The 24,677-nt window shown below is 44.9% G+C and overlaps 1 protein-coding gene across 1 annotated transcript in view; it reads right to left on the bottom strand.

Annotated features, from left to right (window-relative positions):
• RPRM (reprimo, TP53 dependent G2 arrest mediator homolog) overlaps window positions 1–24,677 on the bottom strand; it is a 62,969-nt gene continuing 38,292 nt past the window's right edge. The window contains exon 1 of the mRNA XM_080400114.1: window positions 1–24,677. This exon is cut by the window's right edge and continues 38,292 nt beyond it. The gene's annotated coding sequence lies outside the window, so the exon portion shown is untranslated.

Genomic DNA, 24,677 nt, shown 5'->3' on the forward strand with positions numbered 1-24,677 from the left:
CGGCTGGGATGAAGAGCAAAACCTGCCTCAGCAACTCAGGGGTTCACTCCAAACTCTTCTGCTCATTTTCACAGCCATAAATCGTCGCCATCTTTGGGTTGGATACTGCCAAAGTCCTACTTTAGTCCAGAGAGTCTTGTTCTGCTTCTGCTCCCTCTAAAACCCTATTTGGACATGCCAACGCTCCCCCGTTGTGAGATGAGGGTCGCTGCTCCCCGCTCTGCCCATGCTGGGGGAAGAGCAGAGCAGGACAAGGACAGCAGCTGGGGGGCCTTCCTTGGGTGCCTCCTGGTGGCTAAGTGGGCATCAATGATCAGAAACTCTCCGAACCATTTCATTTTCATTTTCCTGGTCCTAGCCCTGGGATTTTATTCCCAGGTGTTTGGGATCATGAAGTGGCAGAAGGGAGGGAGCAAGGAAAGAGGAGTCTCTTTCAAGGCATCAGTAATTTATCTGAACTTCTTTAATGGTTCCAATTACCCAACAATCTCAAGAAACAATGTGAAGAAATAGTAATGTTAACGGAGTTATCATTGAAAAGGAGGGAGCAGAGCCTGTCCTGGCATGTCTTTCAAGCAGGGTTTTCTGGTCTGTCAATATTAACTTGAAATGTTCCCTTTTGAAAACAACAAGCTTTCCTATGTCCAGTTGTTCTTGTAGAAAAGGACTCCAAGGCATGGACTTTTGCATGATTTCCTTTTTTCCTTAGAGATAAATGTCAATAGGTTGGAATAATACAGGTTAAGCTGATTTAAAAAAAAAAATATATTCTAATAACAGTGGAAGTTTCCCCAAGGCCTCTATGGTGAAGCAATATCTCAAGCCACAAACAAAACTATCAAACGTGACCAAGAACGCCAGCTGAAAATCATCCTCCTCGGGGTGGCTGCAGTGGCAGCGGGGCTGGGTGGGGTGCACAGGGCCAGGGCCCCCACCTTGGCAAGGTGGCACTGGGGGATGCTCTATGGCAGTGTCCATTGCACAGTGCATCCTCCAGCCCCGGGCAAGCTGCATGCCAGCCCCGCATCAATAAATGGCTTCAGGGATGATGACTCGCTGGTCTGATGCCATCGGGAGAAGCACACTGGTGACAGGTCAGGGCTGACTTGCCTGTCACGTATGTGAGGCTGGGGAAGGAGCAGCCGGCTGGGTGCGGGTGGCCCTCTGAAGTGACCTGATGGAAAGGGGGTCCTGCTGTGAGCGGGGTGGCCATGCTGCGGAGGGCTGGCCGGTCTCCTGTGGGGCTATCGGTAGTTGTTGATAAGATGCAATGACTAAGCTGGTTCAAAAGACCGCTGGAGTGTTATGCTGAACCCACCAGGGATTTAAAGTGCTCTGTGAAGCTAAAAATAGCCAAATGAGCACAGCCTCGTCTGAGCATGCTGATTTGTATTTTTACGCTCACCCCATCTAACTCTTGTAGGCTTGTGTCTGAAGACCACGCAGTGCTCCAGTGAAGCGGGGGCTGCTTCCAGCCCAGGGGCAAGGAAGCTCCAGGGCTCTTTGACCGCAAATATGAAATGCCCTCCTCCTGCCATTCTGCAGGTTCTTCACATCACACTTGTGTGTAGGACCCCTGTTCCACTGTACGTGATGAAAAATTACTTATGTTGCCAAACCAAGTCAGGATTCATCATCCCTTTCCTTAGTGCTATGTTTGCAGTAAGTGGGAAGTGCCACGGCAGTGGCTTCCAGAAAATCCCATGGCAGATTGATATGCAAACTGCTCTTTGCTGTAGGAGTTAAGCTTTTAGTAATTAAAGAAGTGATTTCCAGGTTATATATGTTGTGCACACGGGTCTAAGCAAAATTGCTGGCCTTCAGGCTTGTCTTAGCAATGATGGAAACAGGGTGCATCACCCAGCTGCAGGGGTTACTCCTGGTTTTAGGCTGCGTCACTGGGAAATGGGCCTCCTGCCTGAGCTGAGCTTTGGCGTGTCTTTCTGCCATCTCTGCAGACAGCCAATCCTTGCTTGTCTGAACTCTTGCACTGCTTACATTGCATGTACTGGGGCTTCTTTTCTCTCCTGGGGGTCCTGCTAGACCTGCTCCCCCTCACACCCCTGCTGCTGTGCCTGCCCTGCTGATGATGGCAACGCCTGGGGCATCTCTTTTTCCAACATGTACCTTGTATCTGTGCTCCTGGGTATTTTCTTATGCTCGGAAAAGCCAGGCTGTGCATATTCCCACATCACTCCCCTCTCCTCTCTCTCATTTAGACTTTCTAGGAAGCCTGTAACCCCCTCTAAGATGTTAAATGGGCAGTATCTTGTGACACTAAAGAAGGTAATATCAAAGTTGCTTTGTAGTTCTAGCTAAAACCCAGTGTGGCTCACAAGATGCTTTTAATTTTTTTAAATTCTAGCTTTCTCATGGAAAGTTTATTTTGATGTGTTTGTACAGCACCTAGCATCATGGAGCACACTTTTTAGCTTTGAGCCCTTAGGCACTGACATGTTATAATTAGTAAATTTCTACTACTGCAGCTTCTTTTATACAGCACCTAGCATCTTGCTGTTGCGTTGGCTTCATACAAAGCTCTTGGCTTCCATGAAAATGACAGAGGCCAATTTTAAAACTATTTGAAATACTTCTCATACTACAAAAATAGATTGTAACAAGTGCTGTTATTAAAATGATTGGAAGCCCTTTTTTCTGCATAATCTTGGCAATGAAGATATGTCCCTATCAGATAAAAATTGTTCAATTTTTTCAAATAACTTTCATCATCTTTACATTCTGTAAGTCAGATTTTCGCAAGGGCTCCCATTTTACAAACGTAACCCTTCTGTTCATCGAGTTACAGTGCAGGAATAACCTCGCTGGCAACTCTTCAGACTGAAATCTGGAATTGCTGTAACGATTACCTAGCAAATGAGCAAGACCAAAGAGCTTAATTACATGCACTAAATGACTTGAGCTCTGAGCAATTGTATTCTCATTTTAATTAAAGTGTGAAAATGAGTCAATAGCTATTGGCGCCTTTCTTTTCCCCTCCATCCCGTGTCTTCTACTAAAACTTCCGTCAGCCCTGGCGTTGCCCCTCGGGCATCCTCTCTGGTCCCGGTGGCAATGCCAGCCCCGTGGTGCCCCACTACCAGCACAGACCTGCCTGCTGTGGCAGGAGGCTGGAGCAGCTGCTAAACGATGCACTGCATTTAGAAAACAATCTCTGCTGTCTAATCTCTGCTCTCCAGGCTGCTCTTCCCAGCATCAATGCCTCCCAGGTGCCGAGCTGCGTGTCCCTCTGCCAGCTCTCTTTTCCAGGAAAGGGGCATCGAGGGCTTCTTTCCAGAGAAGCACTAAAGTTTGAGGTGAAGCTGGGAATGCTTCATTGCTTTTGCCATCTCGTTGTGTATCCAGGTAGCCGGTACAGCCCTGGCACCCTATTAACTGGTGCTGTGTGATACGGCACGGTGCTGACGGATGGTGGCTTAGTCCACACAAACCACATTTGCTGAGCTTGGGGAAGGTTTCACCATGCTTTATTGCACTGGGCAATATTTTTTACTTTATGAGCAGCATCCTTAATTTCAGAGATAATAGTTTATTTAAAGAATACTGTATCACTCAACATAAATAAAAGTAAAGCCTTGTGTGAAGTGTCCTAAAGAGTCCCAATGGGCTACAGGGAGGGATTTCTTTCCTCTGCACCTTTTCTGTGGGTTTTGTTTCCCCTGTGAACATTGCCACTGTGACAGCTGAGTACCCAAGGGATGAGCCCACCAGTAACCCATGTCTTTCAGCACCGCATCTACATGTCTGTTAGATCCCCCCAGGGACGTTGACCCCACCACCCCCTGGGCAGCCTGTCCCAGTGCCTGACCACCCTTTCCATGAAGAAATGTTCCCCAGTGCCCAGTCTGACCCTGCCCCGGTGCACTTGAGGCCGTTCCCTCTGGTCCTGTCGCTTGTTACCTGGGAGCAGAGCCCGACCCCCCTGGCTGCAGCCCCCTTCCAGGGAGCTGTAGGGAGCGATCAGGGCCCCCCTGAGCCCCCTCCTCTCCAGGCTGAACCCCCCAGCTCCCCCAGCCGCCCCCATCAGGCTCGTGCCCCAGCCCCTGCCCGGCTCCGGCCCCTCAACACCCCCCTGCAGCGAGGGGCCAAAACTGACCCCAGGGTTCCAGGGGCGGCCGCACCAGGCTCTGGCAGACCTGCACGCAGAGAGAGCAACTCCTGTTTGCTAACTTGGTGTTGGATGCTTAATAGGTGTTAAGTGAATTGTTCTAAGAAGTAGCTTTGAGAGCTGCCTTTTGAGGGCCTCCTTGCCATCAGAGGCTGTGTTTGGGCCACCTTAGAGATGGGTGTTCAAGGGCTGCAACGCTTTTTTGACCAAGGAATGGGTTTAATGTGTTGTAATTTATTTCACATAAGTAGAAAAAAATGTCCATGTGCTTTTACATTTTGTCTACTTTTGATTTGCTGCAAAATAACTGATTTAAGCCTCTGCCCCAAGCAAGTCAGGTGCACACCTAATTGCCTGTGGGTGACAGGGACTGGGGTCGGAGGCTGCAGGGCATGGGGGCAGGGCTGGGGTGCCTGATTCGGGGCACCCGTGTTAGGCTAAAGGGGCTGTTTGTTCCTTTAACCTTGTCACACGAGGTGAGCAATGATCCTTTGGCCTCAGAATGAAATAAGTATTAAGAATGATGTACTGTAAAAATGTCACTGTAGGAGAAGGAGCCTATTTTAGAGGAATATAACTGTTTTCTTTTCCTCCTTTCTGGGTAACACAGATAGAGTCCTCTCATCATTACCTGGCTAACAGTGGCTGCTACTGCCTGTAATTAGTAGCTCACTTGTTTTGCCAAACAGAGGCTTTGATTCAGCTTTAATACGGGTGGTGGTGCTGAGAAAATGCAACGTGTACACAATGAAAGTTTTTCCTGTGAAAAAAATGGTAATTTTCAAACTGCAGAGTAAATTCCTCCTTTTTATAAATAGGGACCCTTGGACATGAGCAGAAAGGCAGCCTTTCTCTCTTGGAAACACTAAATATTTGGGTTTGGATGAAGGCAGTAACTGTTGGGAGCTGCTTGAGCCTTCCCCACTGCCTGAGATGGGTTGAAGGGGGGTTTGGCAGTGCCGTGGGATGCCCGCCCTTGCCCCACACCCTTTCATCAGCTGCGGTGCTGGAGCCGGGCAGCGTGTTGCTGGCAGGTCCGGTTGCTGTGTCCTCTGTTGAGTTTTACCCACTGGCATTTGGGACCACACATCAGCTCTGCATCTCTGTGGTGTGCCTGAAGATACAGGGCACATCTTCCCAAGGTTAAAGATGAAAGGTACAGTGCAAAGTAGGCGGTTTAACTCTCTTCCTTTTATTTTAAGCTTTTAATAGCTGTACGTGTGACAGGGCTGACAGACAGTGATATTGTGCAGGAAAACACTCTTGACAGTAGCAATCCATGTTTTAAAAATCTGATTTACCCAGCGAAAAGTTATGTATGAAAAAGAGGGCTCTCCCCTATCATATTATTTTATGCAGTAATAAAACTGCCTTCTGAACTCTAGTTTCAGTGTTAGTCTCTAAGCATCACAACCAGGAGGTTACAGGTAAATTGATTGCCTCTTGTGTTGTCTGCAAATGTGTCGCAGCTCTGTTGGTCTGCAATTGATTACTGGCAGCCTTCCTCCTCCTGCCATTGTGGGGTTTTTTTCTCCCCCTTTTCCCTTTTTCCCATTTTCCCTTTCCTTGTTGCAAGGTGCCGCCACCTGAAGCGGTAGGTGTAAATGGCTGGATAATTGGCTCAGAAAATGTATTTAAGCCCCGTTATATAACCTGTCCTTGTGCAAAGGGCTAGCTTGAGCATGCCCAAGATGCTGATGTTAACCCCAGCTTGCCAGCCCGTTTTACCAAACAAAGTGTGCGTGCTGTGTGTACCTATGCATATACGTAGCCAATGTAACAGGCTGTTTCTCACTTGCTTCCTCTGCTAGGCAGGGGACAGCTGATACAAGTGGCTTTACAGGACAGATGTTAGGAGCTAGAATTGCATTATGGAGTTGCATCAATTTAGACACTTTTATTTTTGCTTTATTTGAAAAAAATAACGACAACCTTGTATTCTAGAGAGAAGTTATCCCTTTCCAGACTGCCTGGTGAATTCTTGCCACTGCTTAGTGTGACTCTTTGCAGTGACAGCAACCAAAATAAATGCTGGGAAACTATGATGTGGCAGAGAACAGATGAAACACGTCAGAGGACGCGGTAGTGTATGGCGTTGGCCTTAACTACGCACCCTTGGGTAGGCTTGCACTCTTGCTTCTAACGGGTTGGCAGTTTGTAATGGAAAATAAGGTATAAATATTCCATTAATGCTTCCCATCTCAGCCAGCACCATGGGAGTGCACTGGCAGTGGATGCTGACAAACCTAGGCTGTCCCTCCCCACCTGCCCTCATTCGTGAGGACCTGGGTTCCCCCCGCCCCAGACAGTGCTGATTGCGATGCTGCACCTACAAGCCTGAAAGCTATTTTCTCCTCCAACAGCTGAGCTGAGTCTAAACCCTCAACCACTGTGTCTGTACCTGAAGGAAGAGTGAATATGGAGGAATCGGGTTATGTCAATAGGAATGAATGTGATGAGCCTTCCTAATGAATGTCTCTGGAGCGTTAAATCAGGCTCCTAATTGCAGGCTGGCCTAGGCAGTGCGTGCTAGATCGCATTTGTAAGGTGGTGAGCGCAAGCAGGTTGTGGAAGGCTGGAGTGCTGCTGACTGGGACGTGCACACAGCTCTTCCGCATGCTTCCAGCAGCTGCTTGCCTTGCGCTTGCTGCCTGGCATCCCTCAGGACACCTCACTGCCTCTTTGAGGTGCTACCAATAGCATATCAATCTTACAGTAGTTAACAACATAATAAAAGTACTTATTTCAGGACGTGGTCACGGCTGTTTGTGCATGTAACTTGTAAATGAAACCAAACCGCTGAACCTTGCTGGAAGCAAAATCACACGGTGAAGTCCTGACCAAGTGGGGCTGATGTGGTGAATACAACAACAATTACATAGTTGGTAATTTTTCATGTCAAAGCGTAGTACCTCAACGTATCTTAACCTACATACATCTCTCATTTGCTATTTCTTGTATTAATTTCACTATTCTGTGACAAAAAATCACACATGTAGATGCAAATTCGATTGTTGTAGTCTACTTTAAAATGTGTTTTTTGAGGTACCCTGTTGCTGTGACTCTCAACTTCCATGAAAGGGTGTAGATTTCTAGCTGTCATGAACTGTTTTCCCTATCTTTTGAACTGTTCCTAAACGTATTAAATTTATTTGACATGCCTGTTTCTTATGGTCGAAAATGTTATGGATCCAGTAGAAATAATCTTCTTTAATTTAAACACAAGTGGCTCATAGTAAAGTTTTTGAACAAGGTTGTCATCATTCCTAGGCTAAAGCCCTCTGGACCTAGTGGGAGAAAAATACAAACTGAATTGCTTAATAAGACAAAATGTGTTAATTCTGTAGGCATTAAGATGGCCTTTGAGCAAGTGAACTGGAGTTCCTGGGAGGCTTTGGGTGGATGGGTGACACTGCTTTAGGTGTAAAACTGGAATACAATATTTCGCGTGCACTCAGCTGTAGTTGTACAGTTTGGTTCTAATTTACGCTAAGGTGGACAGCCTGCAGTCAGCTGCGGAAATGATAGTTTGAAAGCTGGAATGCTGTGGCTGTGACTTTGGTAGCTCTGTTTCTTAGCAAGGCTTGGGTTTGCCAAGCTGAGAAGCAGAACCATGGTAGAAGTTCTTAAAACAAGTAATTGGCGTTGTCCAAGACTAACTCCAAAAGTGTTACAAAGAAAGGATTCACAGTGAGAATTGGAGGGAAGCCTGATGGACATATAATTTTGCCATTAGATGCTATTTTATAAAGAAATTGGAGCTGTGCACCTGCCACGGTTGGAGTTGGTCCAAGGTCAACCAGGTACTTCATGGCAGATGGTTCTGCTGCCCCCTCCTTCTTCCAGACTCAAAACCCCCATGCACAGTGCTCATGGAAACAGGTTCCCAACCCCTTACAAACACGTGTGATGGGGTGGGTAGCACCTCCATGTTCACAGACATATGTGGCTGCAGAAAAGTGGAGAAAAATTCACTTCATGCCTCTCGCTGCAGGTGAGTGCTGCTCTGCGAGATTCATCCGCTCCAAACCTGATTTTCAATATATTCTCACAGAAGATGAGCCTAAAGTTTGTGGCTCCTTATTCATCACAAATGGTTGATGGAACTGAAAAAGGTGGTCATGCTGTTCAGTGCTCACTGTCTGCTTGTCACCACCTTGTCTCAAAGCCCTCCATTGGCCGCATGCATGAGGTAGAATGTTGTCCCTGGCCCCTGGATGCTTTTAACTTCTTCTGGAGCCAGGTAACAGGGAAATTGTTCAAAACATAAATGACATGAGGAACCAGCACCCAAATGTCCCTGGGTCAGCTCTCCCCAGCTTTGGTCCAGGCTGACAAAGCTGCCTGGGGAGAGGGGCAAGAGAGACCTTGGTGGGGGAGCTGGGACCCCCTTGCCTCTATCACATCCACAGGAAATGTTTCTTCTGGACGGCCTCAGCTACTTGGAGAGTCTGTTAACACCTCGCTGGGCAAATATACTTCACTGTGTTCTTACTGTCAAATAACTACCATGCAAAACTAGCTGAGACCATGCCCAGCGGTTCTGAAGGAGCTGAGAGAGCTGGGACTGGAAGCAAGTATCCTTGCAAGGGACTTGGGATGGAGACCTCTTGCTTTGAAGGTGGCTTGGAAGAGTCAAACCAAACTTGTATTTGGGTTTAAAAATACTGGCTGATGTTTGACTTCCCATAATTTCTAAAACCCCTGAAAAATAATGTTCTGCAGAGGTGCAAGGAGGAGCCTGTAGTAACAGCACACTACTTGATCTGCTATTTATTATTGATTTGCTAGATTTGAAGAGCACAGACCAAAGATAACCTGGCCATTTAGACAGGATAGTGGGATCATGACTATGCCATAGTCCTGCAGCCACTCATAAGAGTAACATTTGTGAATGCTATTAGAAGGAAAATCGCTATAGGAGGGGAATAATTCTTAGGATAGTTCTTAGATGTATCGACTGATTTGAAATTTTTCATTTTTTTTTTAGGAAAAAAAGAAGTCAAGTTATAATGCAGAAAATAAACCATAGTTCTCTGGTTTTATTCATCTCTAAAAGTAATAAAGTAGTCGGAACAAAATGCTGCTTTATTACGATGTCTCTTATTTTGCCTTTTGCTCCCAAGATGTAATTTATACAGCGACAGAAATAAATATAAATCTTTAAACTGCTCTCAGTGGTGCAATACCAACATGCATCGCAGCTCTGATATTGCGCTTAACATTGTTTTTCCCTTGCTCATTTTTGCAGTGCAATACTACGTTGTCTTTACACATGTTTCTGAGCAATGTGTGCGATAAAGCCACAATATAAATTAAATCCTGCGAGTGCAATGAAAGCCTACTACTCTGTCGGCGAGTTTGTTATTCCCATTTCAGTCTCCTATGCCAGAGTGTATGGAAAAAGATTCTCTTGAAATCCAGTCTGGTTTCTGATAGCTCTGTTTCAACTTTTATAAAGCTGGAAAGGAAAAGCGCGTTTATCCTGCACGTGTGTCTCCGTGCAGGTAGGGAGAGTGACCGAACGCCGTGCACAGTGCTCTGTGCATCCCTTGCAAAGTGCACGGGGCTCGGCTGTGGGTTTTCTGTGCTAGAACTGGGGGTTCCGAGCAGAAACAGGGTCCTCCGAGGTGGGAAATGAGACGCGATGGAGGTGTGCTCCACCCTGGTGTGGGCACCTCCGTGCTCACAAGAACAACGACAAAAAAAGAGACCAGAGGCTGGGCTCATTGGGCTGAAAGGTCCATTCAGGAGGTGCGCTGGGGTGGCCAGAGATGGCAGGCTGAAAGCTGGGGGACGCTTCTGACATCAGCCTCTCTGGGTGGCTGTCATGAAGCTGTGCACGCTTTGTTAGCGCTGTGCAAGTCACCCATCTTCAGTTAGAGCTCTGATTCATGACATTTGCTTTTGAATCTGCTCCTAATAGTGAACTTAGGTGAATTAACATGACACATGTTACCTTCTGTGCTGGTAAGTGTGGCTAAGGATATTTCTGGCAAATCAGTCCTGTGTGTTCACCCCTGTTTGGTCCCTTTGCATCCCAGTTTACAACAGCTTTGTAATGGTGGGGCATGGTGGTGCACGATGAAAGGGAGTGTCTTGTCCAGTGGCTGGAACTGGTCTCACTTCTTCATTTCTGTGGTTATTCTTGATCTGGATCACTTTAGCCACTTTAGTTTACAGAGTGGCCATGTCAGTAAAAGCAAAGGTGTTTTTAAAGGGGGAAAAAAAAAAAAAAAAAGATGTAGTGAGCAGCATGAGGGGAGCAAGATAAATGGCAAAAGCTTTTAGTTGTTGCTCTTTGGGAGATGTGACATGCACCTCCATGCTGAGTGGTGAGTCCTTTCTTTGAAAGAAAGATCCTGCCAATTCTTTCACCCTTAATTACATAAACTCGCTACGCAGGGCATCCAACCTGCTCTGTGGAGGTGATGGGGATAGATATAAAATACCTGTGGTGAGACCAGAAGCACCTTGTCTTGCAGGCATCAGGTGAGCAGCGTTTTCACACATGCTTTATTTTTGCATTATGTTTAATTAAAATCTAACATGACATTGAGTTCAAGTTGAAAATAAGTAACCTACACTGGAAACCGTAGTGCAGCATTTTTGAAAAACAGTGAGCCCAGCCCAGTTCTTCTGTATTTTGTGTCTTGTCCAGGACTCTTTTAAGATGAACTTTCAGTAGGATAATATTGTCCCAGCTCTTCATTCTCTAATTTGGACACTGCCCAATTTTAGAGCCATTTGAAAGAGGTGTATATTTCTTAAGGATAATTGTTTCCATTGAATATCATGAAAACTGGCTATTGCCAGGGGACAGAACCCTCAGTTATGGGTTTTGCCGAGTAACGGGCTGCTCTGCGTGTTGGAGTTACCTGCGCTAAACTTTGACCACTTACTGCCCTGAACCTCTCTTGGTATTATTTGCGCATTTGACCCTCATGATGTGGTTGTTCTGTGGGGAAGCTTTGTGCTTGTTAAGACACAAAAAAAAAAAAAAAAAAAAAAGGGGGGGTGGGTGGGTGGAGGAAATGCAGAGGAATGAAGTGACCAGGAGTGGTCCAGCTTGGTCTGTCACTCCACATAGGGCTTTTGCTCTGAGCTGTAAGTATCCCCCAATGGATGTGGATCAGCAAGACTGATGCTCCTATTGCTCTTAATTAAGGCTGGGTTAATAGCCCTGCTGTCCGTAGAATACCCTGAGTGGTCATGCTGGAGATGCTCCCCATCACCAGGACTCTGGCCCCAGCACCGGGCTTTGCTTTTCCATCATGTCCCACGCCATGCTGATCAGTCCTTCCCATCTCACTCGGACAGCTGCTATGAACTAATACTTACTAAGTACCTATCCACTGGAGGCTGAGGGATTTTTTTATTTCCTTGGTCTGGTCTCCTGCAAAAGAAACCCATGTATGAACTTTTAAGCCTTTACAGTTTAATTTGTCTGGCTTTTCCTGCTGGTCTGCATGGTGGCATCAAAAGACTGAAAGTCTGCTCAAGGACATTTGAAGTTGCATGTTTCAAAAGTGGTTAAGGCTAATTCTGGAAAAAAAGTCCTACTGCAGACAGTGCTGCACATCTGCTGCCCTTGAGGTGTCATTTTCTCTTTAACAGAGATCAATTCAATAAAGCTGTATTTTCTAGTTAGCATCATAGCTATCTTCCTATCTACCCCTGTCTGCCCTCTGAGACTTGACTGATAATTTTTGAAGAATTTATTTTTACACCTGGGAACGTTGCCAGATTTAAGCAGTTTCATTTGTGGGCAGATGCTTCACGCTGTCCATGTGTTCATGCAATCTCATGCTGGCTCCTAATTTTTCACTGGATCATATATTTAAAGAAAAAGGAGCGGGGTGGAGGGGCAGGGGGAAGACTTGAAATGTATTTTAAAACACAACTGCAACCTTGCTCCATGTAGGCATAGACTAACGTATGGCTGATGTCGCAGTTCCTATTTTAGTCTCAGTTTACTGCACTTTCTCCTCATAAAGCCGGGATGGATCTTATCTCTTAAATCTTATTTGTACAGTGCCTTGGGATGCGAGACAGGAAAAGTACTTTGCAGAGTTTATTGTATTTTATTATTGTATTGTAAGATACCCAAGGCTATGGAGTTGTATAACCCTCCACCCAATGAGGAAATGAATAATAGACAAGCGTTAAGGGCTGCGTAAATCGCTTTCCATCTTGCTCATGTGGAGCCCCATTATTGGGTTCTAACAAGGAAGGACGGAGGGGAGAGGTGGGAGTGACACCCGCACCCTGACTCCCCCCTTGGGGCTCCACTGCTCCAGGCCCCCTGAAACTGGGGGCAGTCTGGGGGCTCTTAGCCCTATGGCATCATTTCAGCTCAGCATTGACCATGGAAATGAAATTAAAGGGTCATCCTGAAAAAGCCTGCAGGCTGCCAGGAGCAGCCAGTGGAGGGGGAAGATGGTTTTTTGGCAAATTCTGCACACCCCTCCGCACACACACACACACCACTCCCCCCACCCCGAGGTCTTGCTGCAGTTGCAGGGGCTGCTTGGCTCCACTTTGCATGGTTTTGAGGGCTTTGCCATGTTCAAACCTGCTGGTAGTTGTTCCTGTGGGGACAGAGGTCACCCTTGGTGTGGTACAAAATGTACAAAAATGCTGGCCCCAAAAAATGTGCTTTGAAGAGCTTTAGCAACTATGCTTTGTGCTTTGATGCTGGGCAAGCGTTAATTGCCTTGTGTAGAAATGCATTAAATTTCCTCATGGAAATCTGGCTTCCATTGAACGGAGAATTTTGGTTTAGTCATGGGATTAAATATAAATTAATCAAAAATAGAATTGAAACTATTCCATTTATTTCAACAAATAATGGATTGATTTAATGAATAAAAAAGGTTTCAGAAGGTTCATCATACTGAAAAATTTTGGCCAGATAAATAGTAATTATTAGTTCTTAAGGATAAAGAGTACGAACAGTTTAAGTCTAAACTCAAATGTTTATTTGCCAAAACAAATATATTCAGATAAAAAAAATTAATCTGTGCAGGGACAAAACCAGTCTTTACCACGGTGTGCTTCCTCTTGCTCCTAAACTGAAATGTAAATTATTCACTAAGTCCAACAGTACCATGCCTTACTTTTGTGCTTAATTAATTTAAACATTATTTTCACCTCTGATCTCTCAGTGTTTTTATTACTCTTGTTTTTCAGGAGAAAAATAATCTCGTTTTCCACTTGTACAAGTGGAAACTGAGGCAGGGACCCTGGTGGTGGTGATGGGTTCTTCCTGCTGCCTGGGGCAGCCGTTTCCCAGGATGGGGCACACGGCGTGACATGGGGGTCTGCGCTTGGTTCAGCGTGTCAGCGCTGAGAGCGGGGTGTCTGATTCACCCCCGTTCAGATAATTGCTATGACTATTTAAATTAAGCCTTCAAAATAAACTCAGTTTTCTTGCAGTTAGGCTAGACTGGAGATTGGTGGAGTCAACTGGCTGTTTCTCAAAACTTTCATGAAGTTTGATAAGAGTTTGGCTTTATTGTAAGACTAAACTATGCCTTAACTGTGGTGCAGAGTGCTGATCTTAAAATAGCTGTTTGTTTTCTCCCACTTGTTCCTTTTACAGGCTGCTAAACTGCTGCTTAGAGGCTCAAATTATTTCCATTAAAGAAATATCCATTTAACTTTATCTTCCTTTAAATATGAATATTTTCCTTAAGGAAAAACTCAGGTAAAATGAGAAGACACTGCTCTAAAGAGAAGGGCTTGGAGTGTGCAGAAAGCCATTTTGTTTGGAAATGATGGGAAGTGGAAAATGGAAACTGAGCCATTGGAGCCGTGTCAACATTTAGGAGTGAGTATAATTATCCACCACCATGTGGTGAATTATGCAAATTTTCAAGTCTCTAAACGAGGACTAGATAACCCTCTGTGAGATGCTCAAGCTCTAAGACAAATGGTGACCTTGGCAGGGCAGATGCTGGGTGAGTTACTGCGGTGTCAGTTAGCAAGAAGCCTCATAACATTATTGTAGTGATTCCTCCAGATCTTATAATGAATTAAATCATTTTAACAAGAAATGGGCTTATCTGAACATGGCACTAAAAATTTAATTTGTTGTCTTCAACTCCATAGACAATAGCTGCTGCCAAATAAAAGACACGAAAGGACATTACTTTTAGCCAATTAAAACAATTGAAGAAAGGGATGTTAGACTTGATTTCAGCAATGGGGTTTTCAGTTTTTATTATTACACTCAACCATCTTACCAACACAAACCCAAACCAAATAAAAAAAATGAACAAGCCCAAACTACCCAAAATTCCCATATCCAACAGCCTGGGAACTGAGTGAATGTACACAAATAAATCTCTACCAAATTCTGTAGAAACAACTGAAGTCAAGGTTAAAGCCTCATGTTTATTCAGAGATGTGCTGAAGCTGAAAGCAACCACTTTCGAAGTTTTTCCAGTAATGACTGTGTTATTGTACTATGTAAATGTGAAGACTTTCTAAAAATACATTTTATTTTTATGGTACCGGGGTGGGGTTTTTTTCATGTCTCGTAACCAGATTGTTCTTGTTTGCGCTACTTTCAATATTCTTCCAAGCACCTTATGTTTGGAGATTAGCACTTGACAGACACGTGGTACCTCCACAGATAATAACGTTTAACTAATGGGATAGGAGATCACTTAGCATTGGGTGTAAAATACTCATCCTGCTACAATCAGTGCTACAGGTAGTGTTGGCATTAGCAGGGCAGCGGTTGCTCCCAGCACATTTATACTGTGCTTTCAGAGGTTTTGAATTATTTTTATGCCTGCGTGTGTTGCGGAGGTTCATCCATACTCACTCAGCTTTCAGTAAAATGGAGTTTCGTTCTGGAGATCTCTGGTCCCTTTGTTAGCGGTGGAAGGTTCAGTGCTGGGGAGGGCTGTCAGTCTTCTTCAGCTGCTTCATGCTGCCCCCTGCACAACAGAGGGGCTGGGAGCTTTCCCACCCAATTTATCTCTGCTTTTGTTCTGGGTATAATTCCAGGGATGAATTTGGCACTCTTCCTGTATTTTCACCTGGGGAGAAAAAAAAAAAAAAAAAAAAAGCCCTTTTCTCTGTTCCAGCAACCATTCCAAATTTTGGGTTGCTAGAGGATAAGCATGATAAATAATTCTGTTTTCACATGAGCTTTTCTGCATAACTGCTGATTTTTTTTCCCATAGTAAACACTCTGAGCAGGACATTTTTAAAAATTATTTTTGTTGAAATTCTCCATAGGAAAATCTAATGATGGTTTCTCACAGCCTGATCTCTCTAGTCTCTTGCCTTCAACAAACCCTGGAAGCAGCTTAACTTTTCTTGCTCTATATAGTTAATCAGCATTTAAATGTGATTTACCAAAGGAGGGTGTCTCTTCACTAGGGCCTTGCAGAAAGTAAATGGTAATTTTATCAGCTGGAGGTAAGGAGACTTGAGGTATCTTCATGTCTTTGCAGCAGGAATTTGAGCACGTGAAGAACAGCAAGCCGTAAAAAGGGGATGAAGTGGGCAGTTGACCTCAGGACCCTGGCACTAAATTTTTTCAAATTAAAGTAACATTTTGATGGTTTGCAATTTAAACCACTTCTGGGGCACTTCTCAAGCAAAACCAAACAGGATTTTGGCCTCCAGGGGTTGCCCAGTTTATCCCAGAGTGGTGGAATGTCCCATTTTGTTAATAGCCTCAAATGAGAGAGGAATGGACCTGTTGCATCTAGATTTTGGATATATAGTTTTTCACAGGAAAGAACTATTATGTGAAAGACAAAACCAATTTCATTTTATGGCTTCTCCAGACCATTCTTAAACAGCACTGTGGGGATCTGGACATGCAACTGGAGCAGCAAAGGTCTGTTTTGTGTTCTCCTTGAACCTTACACCTGCTCCAATGTGCATTGTTCCTGCGAATTTCCTCAGAAAATTTGACCCAGGATCACACAAGTATGAGGGTGAGATCAAGCACTGCAGTGCTGCTCTTCATTCTTTTTTATTTTAAGGTGTCATTAAATAAATTAAATTCTCAGAAACTCAGTGCAACCTTTATCTTTCATGTTGTTGGATCTCTGTTGTATTATGCCAATGACACTTTTAGGCGGAGCAGGAGGCACTGGGGTGTCCCCCTGAGCTCAGCTGTGGAGTCACCGGTGGTATGAGCACTGCTCTGGAAAATCAAGCAAAGCACGACGCTCTGCTGGGGCAAACTGGCTAGGTAGAAATTCTTACTTTTTTTTTTTTTCATCCTTAGAGTTAGGCTTATTTTGTTAAAAAGGCTGGTGATCACTTTGATCTATCTGAGCAACCTCTGGGTACACCCTTAGTGGGTGCTCAAGTGTTGCACGTGTCTAACCGAGAGCTGCAATCAAAAACAAGTGCTGCTTTTCCATTCTTTCTCCCCAGTCTCTGGCTGTTGCTTCCTTCCCAGCTCCCCCTCTTGAGCCCAGTCCTGCCCAGGCTCATTGCTCTCCCCTTCCCTCCCGCTGCTCCCAGTGCTGGGTGCACACTCCCATTCCGCTCTAGCAGAGGCACCTCTTTGGCATCTGCCGCTGTATAAACCAGATCTCTGCAAAACCTTAACCTTACGCTTTGGGTGTGAATGCTTTAGCCGATGCTGTCCTGGGCCCCTTAAGGTCAGGATCCCAGCAGGATTTTGCAGTATGTGGGGGTGCAACTCGGCATCCCAGAGCTGTCCTCTTCCAGCATCCCATCTCACCTAAGTGCTGGCGAGGTGCTGCTTTGAATCTTCATGCAGTTTCTTTTAAGAAGTGTTGTACAGGTTGTTTTATTTTAATTTTTAATTGTGTATGAAGAGTGTTCAGCCTTGCTTTAGAGCTGGGACAAAACCACCGAGGGCTGGTTAAGTCTCCCCAGCACCTGCAACCTGGGCAGCATCAGGCAGGTATGGATCTGAAGCCTGATACCTGTTGCCCGTGACAGGTTATGGTTAATCTGAAGTTTAACCCTCTTTTTTCCTTGTCAGCTTTTCTTGGAAGAAGCAAAGGAAACTGAGGCTCCATGGTAACAGAGTGTTTTCCATCACCAGAAATTAGCCTGTATGGTGTATTGAGCCTCCTCCATGAAGGACCTGGCAGGTTAAGGTGCAATCTGCTCGTCAGCCACCGCGGCCCGTGGGATGGAGATGCTCGGTGTGCACTGGGCTCTTTGCTGTTCTGTTAGGCTCCGTTTGGTGTTGCGTTCCAAATCCCATGGGTGAGCAGTAAACCTGTCATAGCTGCAGATCTTCAAGTTAATTTTGCAGATGTGATGAGGCTAATATGATGCTCCCATGCTCAACAGAAAACCGTTAGCTGGGTATTTTGTGTGTCACCTTCTGATGGAAAATTAATTTTAATATTAAGCAGCTGCCAAAGGTGTTTCACTCTTTCTCCCTGGGATAACGTCTGTATCCTCACTGGCAGAATAAGTACTTTTTTGGATGTATTTAGATAAGCTACAGAAATATCTTTTCATTTCCCATGGTGCCCTCTTCATGCTATCCTTGAATCGAGGCAGAAGTCAATGTGAGTATTCATCATTTTGAGGTTTCTGCTCTCTGGATATCTTTTAAGACCCATTTATGTGATAAGTGCTCATGCTTCTCATTTTGTGGCTGGGAAGAAAGGTCAGAGATTTTTCAAAACTAGCAATGAATCAGTCTTTTCTGCAGGCAAACACTGGGCCAAATGCGTGTTGAGCCTCACCCCCAAAATATGCGGAAATGGAGTTTGCCAGACTGTTCGTGTATCTTGATCTAAGCCAAATTAAAATATATTTTAATAAATTCTTAATTCACAAAGGAAGGGGATAAAAATGATGAAAAAAATCACATTTTCCTTATTTTTATCAGATTAGGTACATTAAACCTGCATCACAACATATATAGCTGTGAGAGTTTTTTGAATGTATTTTATGCATATATTGTGTGTTTAAAGCAAGTTTATGAACAAAAATTTTGAAGTCTGGTTAAACCTTGCCAGCACACCATCTGTCTTGTGTGCATGGGTTGTGGGTCTCTTGGAGAAACCTGGTTCCTGGTTCCTCGTGGTCTATGTCTCTGCCGATGGCAAAACCTGTTGTACTGGTGCAGGTTGCTCTCTGGGTAGGTTCCTCCAAGCCAGGGCACAGCACCTCACTCAGCGTGGGCAGGCTCTGCGTCTTGGAAACCTTCACCTGCACCGTCCATCCCTGGTGCTGCTGCAGCCCCGGTATATATGTGAAAATAAATCAATATGAATTTAAACTTGTAGCGAGACTCCTGTTGCTGGTTGCTGCTGTTATTGCACAACGTGGGGTCCTGACATTTAACTAAAAGCAGAGAGAATTGTCAGAGGCAGATCCTGCAATAAGAGGGAACTTTAATATTGCAATGCAGCTTGTAAGCTCGCTGTGGTTAGGGTTTGTTTTTTCCCTTATTGTCTATCGGGAACAAGCAAAGACCTTGGGCAATGGGAGGCTGCCAGTGGCATTATGCATCTCTTTTAAAACAAACCTCTGGCAGTGACAATGAAATCTTTCTTGGGAATTGACTGCTTTTTCTCTGGAACATGAAAATTACTGGATTTGGAGTCTTTTTTTGCTATTATTAAACTGTGGTCTTTTCAGTATGCTGTGTTTGCTATTGATTTTATTTGCTGTTCTTTGTTGAAGAGTTGGACTTTCAAATTTGAAACCTGTCAAAACATGAACTCATCATGGAAAAAGCCGTCTGGGAGCATCAGATGACTGAACCCCACTGGTAACACGAGGGGTGAATAATTGAGAGGATCAAAAACAAAGGCCAGGTGGGGTATGACTGTTACACTTTTCACTGCAAGGCTGATGTACAGACTCCATTAAAAAAGGGCATCTGAAGTGCTGCTAAAGGAAGCATCTTTAGCAGTAACAGAGCCAGGGGGATTTTTAAACAAAACCTCTCAGACATCCTCGTGTGGTCTCTGATCCACTTGCTATGATCTTGCTCCTGTGAGTGTCTTTTAAATGCTTCAGCAGTCGGTTCAGGAGGTGTACCTCGGGCCAGGAACTCTTTGCTGTCCTGCAACTGCCCCATTCAGGGGTACGAGAAGCACCCAATTACCCTCTCTGTCAGACGGGGTTGCTCCCCTGAAAGCTCATAATGGCCAAGAGGTAGGTCCTTGGCCAAGAAGAACCATTTCCCACCCAAGTGAAGGTGATTTTCATATCCTCTCTTGTTTTTTCAAGAAGGAATATAGATTGGGCAGTACTTGGAGGCACGCTGGCTGATGCGTGGAGGTACCCAAGTTTTATCTTAGGTAAGGGTGTATCTAAGTTTTAACACGGTAGTCTTCAGGTTTTCCCATCAGGGTGCTGGAGTGGCTGTGAGAGCCTTAATGAACTTCAGTATTTTCTTCAAATAATAATTAAGGAAGGAGAAAGTTGGGTAGAGAGCTGGACATGAGAAATGCAAGGCGGTGGCGGTCTGCTTCTGAACTCGAGCTGGACCCAGGCGGGCTGCATCGGGGACCCCAGCGTTTTGCAATCAAAAGGTGAAGAACTTGGTTTTCCTCTTGCTGATCCCTACCACTGTCACGTCTGGGGGGTGGAGTGTGAGCGGGAGGGGAGTGTGGTGCAGAGCAGGGTCCATACGGTAACGAGGTGAAAGAAGTTACTGGGTGGAGAAATCTGAAATGAGACTTCATGTGAGAATGATAAAGGCTTAATAACAAAATTTACTATTAATTAACTAATTATCTGAATTCAAATATTTAATTGTTTTATGTATTTTGTCATATTTTAAAAATATATATATAAAATAATGATATTCTTAATACTACTTAAAAACAATAAAACCCAAGGGCTTATCAATAATGTGCAGACTAATTTGCTTGCCACATACAAATTCCGGGGGGCAGCTCAGGGGAGGGCTAACAGTTCAAGTCCTGGTGGAACTCAGAAGCTGTGGGTCTACGGAGGTAATTTTGTCTGCAGCCTCGGTGGTTCGGGGAGGTTTGGTGCACAGCCTGGGCGGGGTCAGTGTTCGGTAGCTTGGCTTTTTAAAATAGACATCAGCCGCTGTGCAATATGTCCAAGTGAAGCAAGAATGTTCCACAGTGACAGGGCATCACCAAAGAGTGCCCTGGAAAAAAATAATTGCCCTGCAGCGATATTGAAACCTAATGGATTTTTCTCTGCAACTCCAAGGCAGGCAAGAGAGAGAAATTATTTCACTGGGCACAAAGCCGCGTTGTATTTCTCCCATGGAGATCTGTTGAAGTGGCTGCATGGCTATATAAATGCCTTCACGATAAAGCAAGTTCTTAATTTCTTTTATGCTAAAATCAGTATGCAACAAATCAGAGAAAAATCTGGGATATTTGAATAGCATAGGAAATGCCACTGCATCCTACTGTTACATAAATTCAGGTTCTCTCCCTCTCTAAAATCAATTGTCCTGGGAAGCAGCATTGCATGCTGACACATGGCAGCACTTTGTCACAAGCAATTATACCATGCTACAGTAAATTGCCATACAATCTATTTTGTTATGGGGCACTCGATCCAAGCGACATTTTTCCTAAAATCAGCCCGCTTAATTACACATTAGCAGAAATGGGATTTGCAAGATTTTCCTAAGACTTTTCCAAATAATCAGTATTTTAGGAAGGAAATAAACCTCAAAATACTGAATAGGAAACCTTCATACACGTTGAAAAGAAGGTTGTCTTGAAATTGGAAAAATGGATCTTTCAGTGACACCCTCTCTCTGGAGAGCCACCTTATAGCACAAGCCACCGACCTTAATTAAGTGGTACTCCCATACATAAGAACCTATGGCTGTGTGGCTTGTGCAGCATGCTAACAGCCCTGGCACCGGCCGGCTGACGAAGCTGAAATATCCCCTTGTCAAGTCTGGGGGAATTTGAAAAATAGGCACTTTAAATGGGCATTTTCATGTGTTGTGTTAGCAGGAGCCGTGTGCTGATGCTTGCCCTCGGTGGCACACTTGGCCCAAAGCCCCCTTCTCTCCTCTCGGCACCCCGTCTCTCCTCAGCACGGCGCAGCTCGCAGCTGGAACCTGCGCAGCAGGGATGTGACTTATTTTCTTGCCACTTCCCTTGCATTTCCCATGACTGGTGGGCTGGAGACCTTCCGCTGCAGCGCCGGAGGACCGTCAACAGAAGAAGGCATTGTTTAAATCCATATAATACAATGTAGCTTTGCTTCAGTTAGATCATTTTCACTTGCATCCAGACACGGCTTAAAATTTACACAAATACCATTTGTTTTTTAAATAAGGAGATGTTGCTGGCTGCTATTTTATATAGGAGGAAGAGCATAAACCCCAGAGCTGGGGTTGGGGGGATGGGTAACAGGTTTTGCCTTTTCATAATACGTTTTGGAAAACGTAGTCGGTAGGGTAAGTTGATGGACGGGATGTAGCAGGAGCACTAACAGGTATCAGGAATGCGGTTAAGGAGTGCTGTTCTCTGGGAGCCTATTCCCACGTGCCGCATCCCTGCGTGGGGTCCTCCTGCCCATGGTGCCAACTGCTCTTCTCTGTGCTGTGCCTTTCTCCTCTGGGTCCCAGCTCTATTTATTGACTGCCTGGGCTGTGTTTCATGAATTGAATAATACCATTAAATTGGTATTACAGTCCTGTTGTAATAACATTTAATGATGCTATCCAAAACTAAATAACTCTGTATTAAGGGCTTATTAATAGAACTACTTGGAAATCATTCCGCTGAATCCACTGATCTATCTGTGTACATAAACATGAAGTTTTTAGTACCTGTTTTGTACTTTGCTGGCATGCCTCCCACAGATTTTATGTAGGCTGTAATGACTATGCAAAGGTTAGAGTTTTTAAGCAAGATATTTGTGTTCCTTTTTATTACAGCTGGACATTTTCAGTGGCTAAAAGTAAGCTGAGACAACAGTTGCCTTTGCACAATGGAGAGTTTTGCTAGTGGTTTTGCTGCTCTCAAGGGAAAGCATTTTATGGCACTTTAACTTCTCGATCACATGCAACATTTATCCCATATTTTTTCCCAGCTGTGAGTCATCTCTGTATGCCAGCATCTCCAAAACCAGTTCCATTTTGCACGCTTCCTTGGTGGGAACACGCAAGAAGCTGCTGGCTGGCAGTGGACGCAGGACTGGGGCTGTGCTCCAGCTGTGCTCCAGCTGTGCCCACGGCAGCCCATGGCTGCTGTTCCCACCTAATGAGAAGGTTATCCTTTAGCATACTGGCTGGGAACTTGCCGACTCCTTGCTCTGAGTAGCCAGGCATCATGACAACATCTGTTCTCTGTGTTTGTCTGCAAATGCTTCAGCTGGGAGAAGCGGAGAATGACGGGGAAGGTTTCACCATTTTCTCCTCTGCTGTTTATAAATTACTTTTCCAAGATGAACCACTTTATCCATTAAGTGCTGCACTTCTAGATAGTTTTGTCATTGCTTCTTGTAAACCGTCCTTTCCCTCATGCCCTTTCCTTTCTTATTACATTTTTGCATGTCAATAACTTTTCTGGGCATAATCCATAAACTGTGGTTCCATTCATTACTGCCTGTTTTGACCATCTTGACAAGGACTTTAGAAAGCCTCTGGAAAGGCTTGCTCATTTTTTCCAGGCTTATTTGGGTTTTTATTAGATTTGGAGGTCTCACTTTAATTCAGTTTCACCTTAGGAACATGCATAATTTTGTAGTGACTTAATTTCTTTGTTCCCTCTGGGAAGCGGAGCAGTGCAATTGCACTTCAGGCCCTCCAGCAGCTCCCATCCAGCACTTGGTGGAAAAGTGGGGTTTGTGGCTCCTCTCTGGAGTGCAGGGGGGAGCAGGGTCTATATGTGATGCACGGCACATCTTCCCCTTTGGTTCTTTCCCTCCCTTGCGGTCCCTTTGCCATAAGGACCTGGTAGTGTGCCAGTACATGCATGGGCTCCCCATAGTTTGGTCACAGTGGGGGGAACCACCAAATATCCATCATCCGTGAGCTAAATTACACAGCAGCAAAGCAAGCACCAGCAGAGATGCAAAGGGGACATGGGGGTCCTGCTGCCCCTGTGCTGCAGCCAGCAAAACACAGGAGCCATTCCCAGTGTGGCTGTGGGCTGGGCAGGGGATGAGGTGTTGGGGTGCAGGTGATGTCTTGGCACTGGTGCCCTTGGTTTTGGCTCAAAATACAGACTTCTTCTAGATGTAAAACAAGGAGGAACCTAGCTTGGATAGTTTTTTTGAGCATTCTTATTTTGGGAAATAATTAATTTCTTTGCTATTGTTTCAAATTTACATAATATACTTGGTTTTGAGAAACATGACAGCTTTACCTTGCTCTTACGAAAGGTCCCCAAGGCAGTAACCATGTTTAATTTAGCAGTTAAATTAGATTGGTTCCAGCAGCTGCATTTGTGATCTTTGGAAACATGACCTCTGGAGATGATCTCCTCTCCCATGGATCCCATCTGCATCACCGCGTCTTCTGCAGCACGCCACTCCTCAAACGCTGCAAGAAGGCATGTCAAAAACTTGCTGACCCTTCTTTCTTCCTTGGGAGGGATGTCAGAATAGCATTAACCTTTTATTCCAACCTGTGCTCGTTTGCCTGTCACTAATTGCAAAGCAACGCACATGCACAACTGCAATCGATGTGGCTGAGGAGTGAAGGGGGTGTGAAAACAATGTGGGAAGCCAACTGTGTGCTGCTCTGTGCTGTAATGAGCTTTGCTGCTCTGCTCAATAATGTCTGGAGGTGGCATCTAAACTGTGGGATAATGTCTCATGGGCATTCACAAAACCTGAAACTGCATCTTTGCATGTGGCGAATACACAGCCCGGTCCTGGACTGAGGAAGTGTCTGAGATGCCAGCAGGCTGGACTCCCAAGGAGGTTTCTGCTTGGTCTCTGGTGCTCAGCTCCCTTTGTTTCTCCCAGGAGGTATATAATGTGATTTTACATGCAAATTTTCTTCTATTCTCCTATAGAATGACTCCATCTTTTTTCCCCTGGTTATGGCATGCACACCACTGGCTGTCTGGCACCTCCCAGGTATTTTTCCACTGACTCTTATAAGGAGTTAGGTGGTAGATCCTGCTGGAATCGGTTAAGGCAGTAGAAACCACCAGAGAGATATGATCCTTCCCAAAGGTGTCACCACAACAGTCATGCAAAGAAGTGTTTTTTTGGTTTTGTTTGGTATATTTTGTTTTGTTTTGGGTTGGGTTGGTTTATTCCCTCCCACCCCCATCTTCCTAGGACACAAAAAGCCAGGGAACCCCACTGTCTTGTCGTGACTGATCCAAGCGTATGCAAGCACATCGCCCCAACAAGAGGGTTACTCGAGATTTTCTCCGTGTTGGAGGATGGCTTACAGAGGCTTCCCCTGTGTGAGGTTCCTGCTCAGGTGGGGATGCTGATGCTGCACAAGTGCTGCCTGCTCCTTGTTTTAGGTAGTTCATTCCACAGTGTGTAGCGGAATTGTACAAAAATATAACAAAGATAATAAAAATATGCAAATAGATAGTCTTGACAAAAGATAAATATTGCCTAAGCAGTTAGTGCTTGTGTAACAGAGATGTAA

Source organism: Falco punctatus (assembly GCF_963210335.1).
Source record: "Falco punctatus genome assembly, chromosome: 8".
Classification (NCBI taxonomy): Eukaryota; Metazoa; Chordata; class Aves; order Falconiformes; family Falconidae; genus Falco; species Falco punctatus.